The sequence below is a fragment of the Protobothrops mucrosquamatus genome, unplaced genomic scaffold (genome assembly GCF_001527695.2).
Source record: "Protobothrops mucrosquamatus isolate PMUCROS unplaced genomic scaffold, P.Mucros_1.0 scaffold749, whole genome shotgun sequence".
NCBI classification, from domain to species: Eukaryota; Metazoa; Chordata; class Lepidosauria; order Squamata; family Viperidae; genus Protobothrops; species Protobothrops mucrosquamatus.
In genome coordinates this window covers 214,237-223,262 of record NW_015387020.1, presented here as the reverse complement: position 1 = coordinate 223,262, position 9,026 = coordinate 214,237, and the positions used below count along the sequence as shown (strand labels likewise).

The following is a 9,026-nucleotide window of genomic DNA, read 5'->3' as shown; positions in this document are numbered from 1 at the left end:
TGCCACTGACAAAACATTTAGCCGCGTTCTCAACTAGGTGTTGAGGGGATGGCCAGAAACCCACCCAGGCCCCGAATTCCAGCACTAGACGTGCAGGAAAGACGAACTGTCAGCCCACAAGGGTTGTGTGCTGTGGGGAAGCAGGGTGGTCGTTCCACCCAGCCTGCGCTACAGGGTGCTGGAGTCCTTACACGAAGGGCATCCCAGAATCGTGAGGATGAAGGCATTGCCCAGGAGCTATTTGTGGTGGCCAGGCCTGGACAAGAACATAGAGGACCGGGTTAGGAGTTGCCAGGTGTGCCAAGAAACCCGACCAGAGATGCCACACACACCACTGCATCGCTGGGAGACCACACACACCCACACACAAGGTCGCGTGTACACATTGACTTCGCGGGCCCATTCCAAGGGCAGGTATTTCTCATCGTAGTGGACAGCTATTCAATGTGGCTGGAAGTGGTATCGGTCTCATCGATGACAACAACCAGAGTCATCCATGAGTTGCGCCGACTATTCATCACGCACTGTCTGCCAGATGTGATTGTGTCTGACAACGGAACACAATTCACAGCAGGAGAGTTTCAGGCTTTCCTGAATGCCAACATGATCCGGCATGCAACATCCGCTCTGTTCCACCCAATTTCTAACGGCCAGGCAGAACGGATGGTCAGGACGACAAAGGAGTCGCTCAAGCAGATAACCACAGGGGACTGGAATCAGCGCCTGGCGAACTTCCTACTGTGCCAACACACAACCCCCTGCACCACGGTGGGTCGCAGTCCAGCGGAGCTGAGGTGGGGTCACCAGCTCACGACGAAGCTCAACCGACTTCACCCAGATAGAGCAGCGGCAGAGACAGATCAACCCAAGCCACCCAGGAACTTGCAGCTAGGTGACTTGGTCTGGGCCAGGAACTATGGGGGCAGGGCGCTTTGGGTGGCAGCCAGGGTGATCAAGTTAAAGGGGCCCTTGTTGTACGAGGTCATGTTAGGGGATGAGCATGTGGTTAGATGCCACATCAACCAGTTATGGTGTTGGCAAATGGAGACTGCTCAGGGGGTGGACGCCGAGGAAGTACCAGAAAATTCCTCAGACGCCCAGGGAGACGACGTTGCCCCAAGTCTCCCCAGGTCTACCGTGGCCGCCTCGGGCGAGACGGAGGCACGAGAGCCGGGAGAGTCAGCAGCGGTGGCGGGCGACTTGAACGGACAGCGTGAGTCTAGTAGACTGGAGCAGGATCATACCCCCCCCGAGACAGATGTCTCCCAGGCATTGCGCTGGTCCACCTGAACACAAGGTCCCCCAGCCTACCTCAAGGACTACGAGTGCTGAATAGACCGAGGATGACAGCCATCTAAGGGGGGAGGGGTGTTATGTACTGTATTGGAGATTTGCAAGTCATTGACCCCCGCCCATTGTGGAGAAGCTAAGTGGGCATTTCCTGTCAAGCCGAGGCTAGCCCTCAGGGGACTTTGATGGTTAATCCCAACTATTTCGGCGGGAACATTCATATTTGGGTGGCAGATTCTAGGCAGGTAATTGGATGAACACCTGAGGTCTTAAGTGTATAAGTACCGGCCATTACCTGTCGCTGGGCAGTTCTATTTCAGTTACAATAAAGCTATGCTATGATGCTGTGTTGCTCCTTGCCTATCGAAGCAACCCACTACATAAAAGGCACCATATATGAATATGTAGATTTTTAGATGTGTCTGAAAGCTTGCAAATTCAGCTGATGAAATCTGACTATGCTGATGAAATATGATGAAATCAGACTATTTTGTGTATTGCTTGTGTTATAACGCAGAAAATGTGGTGAAAGTATGTCTCTGTGCTTACATCTCTAGGTATTATCTCTAGTATAGTTCCTCAATTTGACAGGATTTCCAGAGATGCTGGAGGGATATCAGGGACATTTCTGGAAACTACTGAAAGCCATCAGGCAAAGAGCAGCACAACAGTTTCTACAGTAAATAAATAAAAGCAATAACTTTATGTTTTGTTGTTGACTGTTTTTCTTTCTTCTCTAAAGCTGAGCATGTTTAGAAATGCCACCATAGCCACAGCATATCTCATTATTACAATTGGTGAAATCAATGTCTACTGCTAATATTCCCCTTCATTATTCTGAATACAGAGAGAAGTCATTTGCAATATTTACATTGCAAAACACCTTTGTTCTGCAAAATGCCAACATGTCTGCTGTCAAACTATATCACAATATCGAACTTCCCCTTTCTCTATGACAAATACTTTATATCTTTCCCCTCCAGATTGTTGTTGTCTGGGATAATGACTTAGAACTAAATTTATGAATTTAATGGGGTCTTTGTCTAGTATGGGTCAAAATCTCTCTAGAATATGATCAGTCTAGAAGAACTGTGGTTTAGCAAATGTAAATGCAGTAAATTTGGAAAAGTTCCATCTTTATACCTTCCATCATTGTCCGCTGATAAAGTAATACCCCACGCCTCATTCTCCATGTGTGTACACTGAGCAGTTTATTCTGCTAGGCACTACGCTTTTACTGTATGTGTTGTGGCTGGAATGGAAATCTTCTTCAGTACTCCAATTTTTTCAAGAGTTCATTGGGAATGTATGGTCTATAATACCCTTAGAGGCAATTGTGAGCAAGAACATCAATTGAAATAGGGCATTAGTATTGCTTTATTGATTGGAAGGCAGAGGAGAGAAAACATGATCTTAAATAAGTTTCTCTAATACTAATATGATATTGTATTATAAAGTAGTCCTTGATTTACAACCATTTGTTTAGTAACCATTCAAAATTACAACAGCACCAAAATAGATGACATGACTGTTTTTCACATTTACAACTGTTGCAGCATCCCCGTTGTCACATGACCAAAATTCAGATGCTTGGCAACTAGCAAGTATTTATGATGATTGTGGTATTCCAGGATTTGGGGACATTCTGACAAGCAGAGTCAATGGGAAAGTCAGTTTCACTTAATAACCCTGTTACTAACAACAACTGCAGTGATTCATTCATTCAGTCAATCAATCAATCAACTGGAATAGAACTGGAAGGGATCTTGGAGGTCTTCTAGTCCAACCCCCTGCTGAAGCAGGAGATCCTATACCATTTCATATAAATGCCTGTTCAGTCTCTTCTTAAAAGACTCCAATGATGGAGCGCCCACGATTTAAACTTAAATTTAAACTTAAGATTCACAATTGTGGCAAGAAAGTCCATAGAATGGGGCAAAACTCACTTAACAATCGTTTTGTTTAACAATGGAAATTTTGAGCTCAGTTGTGGTAATAAGTCAAATACTACCTGTAATTTTCTTTCTTTGTTTGTTTTTTTTCCCTTTTTTCCCTTTTCTTTTCATACCAGTTTAATAGAAAAAGGCTAACATTTTCATTAAGTTTGGATCATATTTAATAACATTGATATCACAATAATCAGTTAGTTTTGTTATTTAACTTTAGTTTTTCCCAGCCCATTGTTTTTCAACCTCTGCAATTTTAGGAGATATGGACCAACTTCCAGAATACTCAGGCCAGCATGATACATGGTATTTTATTTTTCAGGTGATAGGGAGCCAGTTTGTTATAGTGGTTAGGGTATCAGGCTAGAAACCAGGAGATTGTGACTTGTAGTACTGCCTTGGGCACCACCCTCTCTCTCTCTCTCTACCCTAGGAAGCAGGCAATGGCAAACCACTTCCAAAATCTTGCCAAGAAAATCTCAGGGACTTACTAGGCAATTGCTAGGAGTCAGCAGTGGGCATCATATTAAAAAGAATCCAACAAAAATGGCAAGGAGAAAATAGTTTGCTATTCTCTATCTAAATTTCAGTTGAGAAAAAATATAATTGCCTGATGTATATCTCAAGCAAACTTTGTTGATTAAAGAATCATCACATTAAGATCATTTAAGGTAGTTGAGTGTTCATTCAGAGTCCTGGATCTGACATTCAATTGCTGACGTGATTATTCCCTTATTCAGGGACCTCTGGGTTTAAATCTACACAAATCACAGATTACTAAAGACTTGTGTAAGGAATTGCCTCAATTAATTCTTCCAAGAAAGCAGAACTCTTGAAATTTGCATTTTCTCAACAAGAACTTTTATTGGAAGGCATTGATAGTAAGGCAGGATCTGAGGATTTCCCACGCAAAACATTACATTAAAAGAGCCCTTTCAAACTCCACCCCAAATGTCCATCTAGCCGGTTTGAATTGAATAAATCCATAGGTGCTAAGTTGTTGTGGGAAAGAACTGACTTCATGAGAAATCCAATAGCCCCAATTTTTTCTTTATGTAATTCACATTTTGAAAGTTTGACATACAGTTTGGTTGTGCACAGCTTATTTAGGACTGCTCTGACTAATTTCACATGCTTGGCTTTCATTTTGGTATAGATTAATATGTCGTCCAGGTACACCAAAACGTCCTTTACAAATGCTCATGGAGAACCTCATTAATTAGTTGCATAAATACTGCGGGTGCTCCCTGTAGCCCAAACAGAAGTACTTTGAATTGGAAGTACCACAGGGGGAAGTTGAAAGCAGTTTTCCACTCATCCCCCTCCTTGATTCTAACCAAGTAATATGCTTCCTACACATCTAACTTGGAGAAATAGGCTAGCACAGTGATTGCAAACCTTTTAGAGACTGAGTGCCCAAACTGCAACCCAAAACCCACTTATGCATCGTCAGGTGCCGGGTGGGTGTGGCCCATTGGGTGGGCATGGCTGTGGTGGTAACGGCAGACTGGGTGGGACTAAAAAGTTCAATCAATCAATTCCAACTTTGCAAGATCTTTTTTTTCCCGCGAGAAGTTGAAATTGACTGATTGATTGAACCTTTTTTTTTTGCACACAGCGGCAGAGGCCTAAAGCGAAAAGGTTTTATAAAACCCAGCTAAAGGCCTAGGACTGGGGCGATGGCACGCGTGCCCACAGAGAGGGCTCTGAGTGCCGCCTCTGGCACCCATGGCATACCTTTGCCACCACTGGGCTAGCATGTCTTTCATGAGCAGTAAGGGGTAGACATTGTCCACGCACACGACATTCAAACATCTATAATCCATGCAGAGATGAAGAGACCCATCTTTTTTTCTCAAAATAGCACCAGAGGGGCCATTTTCACTCTGGCAAGTTAAATGAAACCACACTCCAAATTCTTATCTATGAATTTGCTCAGTTCTTCTAACTCTCGGCAGGTCATCGAATACAGCTTGGGTTTTGGAAACTTAGCTCTGGGGACAATCTCAATAGCACAGTCTGTGGGATGGTAGGGGAGCAATTCATCAAAGCCCTTCTTGCTAACAATCTCAGCTAGGTCCTGGCACACCTGGGGTATGCCTTCTAATTTCTGATCACTGAGTGCTACTACCACTTCATGTTCAAGCTTACCTTTGGGGCTGTGGTGACTATTGGGTGAATGGGGTTTCCCTTTTGGAAATCTCAAGTCTCCCATTCTCCAGTTCACCCACAGGTTCCATTTTTTTAACCAGGTCAGTCCTAGGATTAGGGGCCATTCCACTCCAGGCATCACTATAAAAGTCAAAGTCTCAGTATAGTCCCCCAAGGTTAATTTCATGGGCACCATGGCGAGGGTGGCCAGGATGCCCCCTGCGATAGACCCATCTAATTGACCGAATGAAATTGGCTTCTTTAGCCTCCTTACAGGAATCCCCCGATTGGCTTCTTTAGCCTCCTTACAGGAATCCCCCGATTCCCCACCAGGGTTGAGCTTATTAAACATCTGGTGCAGCCTGAGTTCAGTAAGGTCTTCAGGGCCAACTTCTTCTTCTTCTTCATATCTGGGATTAGCAGTTCTATGGGTCTGGTAATTGGTGCAATGGGTCCAATTACCAAGGGTTCGTGATCGGAGTCACTGTTGCACATCTCTGGACCCTTCTCCGGTGGGTTCAGAGTTTCCCCTCCCGATTTCTTGGTGGATTGGATCTCCATGACCTCAGCACTTTTCATCACCATCGCTCTTGGGTGCTGGGGTTTTTTAACAGTTTCCCCCCCAGGCCGGTCTTCTTTTCTCATCGGAGTCTTTGAATGACACTCTGCATCTTGATGGCCCTCTTTGCTGCATTTAAAGCTGGCAGTTGAGCGCAGGGTCACTGCGGGCTTTTCGTCGCCTCTCGCTGCCTCTTCAGTGGGGAACATTTCCATGCTTTACCGAAACGGTGTTGATTTCGGGGTTGGTCGATCTCTGCTTTCTTGGTCAGGATGCACTAGTCGTGGAGGTAGGCAGGGGATCCTTGGCCAATACAGGCATGTTCATCATTCAGCCTGTCCTTGAAACAGCTCACTAGGATATCCTCTGATCAGTTGAGATGGCAAGCCAGATCTCGGAATTCTTCAGTGTATTCAGCCATGGGTTGTCGGCCCTGTCTGACAGTCTTAATGAGATCCTTGGCTTTCTGATCGGCCAAGGGATCTTCAAACCACCATCTCAGTGCTGCCATGAGTCGGTTGAAGTTTTGAAGCTCGGGTGCCTTGGCATTGTGCCAAGCTGCTGCGCCTTCCAGCAAGCTGCTGCACCTTCCAGGGCCAGGGTGACGACCCTGACTGGGCGCCCTCACTAGGGAGCTCTCGGCCATACTCCTGCATATAGGTCATGATGTGGCCCAGGAAGAACCTCAGTTGCTGAGGGTCCTCATCATATTTCATGCCAAGGGGGGAGTCTTACACTCAGGACGGTGAGCCTCCCTCCTTTGGGCTCTGCACCCATCACCACCAGTTGGTGTAGCTTGAGCTGCGGTGTCACTGTGGTTGTGGCTCTCACAGTATCTGCAGCATTGGTAGAGATTCCTGGATTGGAGGGTTTGCTCTCCCCCTTCCAGACTCTTCCTCCAGCCTTTCCTTGACCTTGTCTCAGCAGGCATCTGCCTCTTCCTCCTTAAGGTTTTTAAAGGCCTCCACCATCAGGTTTATGCCTTACTTAAGGAAGCGATCGGCTCAGGTCAGCCTTTTGTCCTCTTCTTCACTAAGTTTGAGTGAACACTCCATTTCATGTCTCCAGCCTGGCTTGCGGCTGCCGCTGTTGATGGTCACTTTCTGGGACCTTCCTTCCCAGTCCTCCTTCTTCCCAATGCTGATTGACCACCTCGGCTTTGAGAGGGTCTCCCCAGTTGCTGCCTCATCCCCTGAGCCTGCAGAGTCAGGGGAGCTGTCGCTGGAGCAAGCTTTTGGGGTGGGGCTCTACCCAGCGCTCTCTCTCTTCCCTTTCACTGCCGTGGTTAGACATCATGTGCACTGTCCACATGGTAGATGTTTTCCTCCCTCCGGTTGACCATTTTGCAGATACTGCCTAATGTAAGGACCTGTCTCAATTAATTCTCCCAAGAAAACAGAACTCTTGAAACTTGCATTGTCTCAACAGGAACTTTTATTGGAAGGTATTGATAGCAGGATAGTAAGGCAGGATCTGAGGATTTCCCACATAAATGTTACATTAAAAGAGCCCTTTCAAACCCCAGCCCAAATGTCCATCCAGTCAGTTTGAATTGAATAAATCCATAGGTGCTAAGTTGTTGTGGGAAAGAACTGATAAGGCTCCATTCTCAAGGCTGTCAGTTTCTCTGTGGCATCTTCCCATCACCTCTCCAGGCAGATGGTCGGAGGCACATTCCTTTCACACCCCAAAGTAAGATATTTCAAAGAGGATAGAACAAAGCAAAGGAAGTACATTGCAGAAGACCCCTAGCCCCCCCCCAGTAGAATGGCAGAACCCAAAAATCAAAGCATAAGAAAGAAATACATTGAGGGTCTGACAATTTGTAAATGTAGCTTTAATTCTACTTTGCTATATGAAATTAGATGTAGTGATTATTTTTTCATCTCAGTGTTGGGATGCCTACATAAATGCTGGAAAGTTGTTTTCATGGGAAGTAGAAATGGATGCTCATATAAGTTTAACCTACTATTGTCTTGCTAACATGTCTTCTACTCATCTTCTGTTATAATTCTTAATAATCTCCTTCGTAGGAGATTACTAATTCATAATCTCCTTAATCTGAGAGCACATGTATTCCAATATTTTTAAAAGTAATGTTTATTTAAAAAACCAATGAGAAGCTTTTAGTCTGCTACACTTATTTTTCTTGAAACTTTCAGATGTTTGTAGAATTTAAAATTCTGCATACATTCTAGAAATGTTTTTCGTTATATACAGTAGAGCATAATGTATGTCACTATCTTCTTTTTATTAGATGGAATACTGTACAGTATACTGCATATCAAAATGAAATGAGGAAATAAAGAGAATATTCCAGCACTGTACAGTTACAAAACCAAATGCCTAAAAAAGCATCACATTCAGGTTTAACATATCTTGTAAGCAGCTTCTATAGTTAAAGAAATATAAAATTCACTCCTAGGGAAAAAAATTCAGCTCTTAATTTACTGATTTAATTTTAAAAAATAATGCAACAATTAAATTCACACATATTTAATTGATAATGGATTGTATGAATTCATTAGTGCACTTTCCTATAATGTAGTTATGGGACTGCAGTTCTATAGGATTGCTGCATAGGAAGAATCTATATTTTATACAGTTGGGTATTATGAGATTACAGGATCCTCCTTTTTCCTCTTTCTGACTCTGTCAATCAAATTTCCAAGAATATGATAATGTCATTGAAAGTGAAACCGTTTTAGTTATCCCAATAAATAAATCCCAATAGACACATAGCCCCAAATTTAATATGTAAGGTAAAATTTCCTGAAACATAGCCCATATTCTTTTCTTCTCAGATCCTACAGTGCTAAAAATCAGTACTGAGAACTGGATGATTTTTTTTTTCAACCTAACGGAGTCAAATGAAAGAAAAAAAGTAATTTATTAATAGAATATATAATGGCTCAAGTTTAGTAATGCCTTGACATAGTCATATTTGAAAATTTTACCATTCAAGCTTTTAAATGAAACACTGTATTTATTTTTTCTTTAATAGAACATAAAATGTACAGAATAAACTTAATATTTCTATAAAAATCATTTCAAATCAGATTAATTTCACAGTATGTGTT

At 43.4% G+C, this 9,026-nt stretch overlaps 1 pseudogene; it reads left to right on the top strand.

The window, feature by feature from the left end:
* The first annotated feature begins 217 nt into the window (after window positions 1-217).
* On the top strand, window positions 218-1,290 carry LOC114922737 (annotated as a pseudogene).
* The last annotated feature ends 7,736 nt before the right edge of the window (window positions 1,291-9,026 follow it).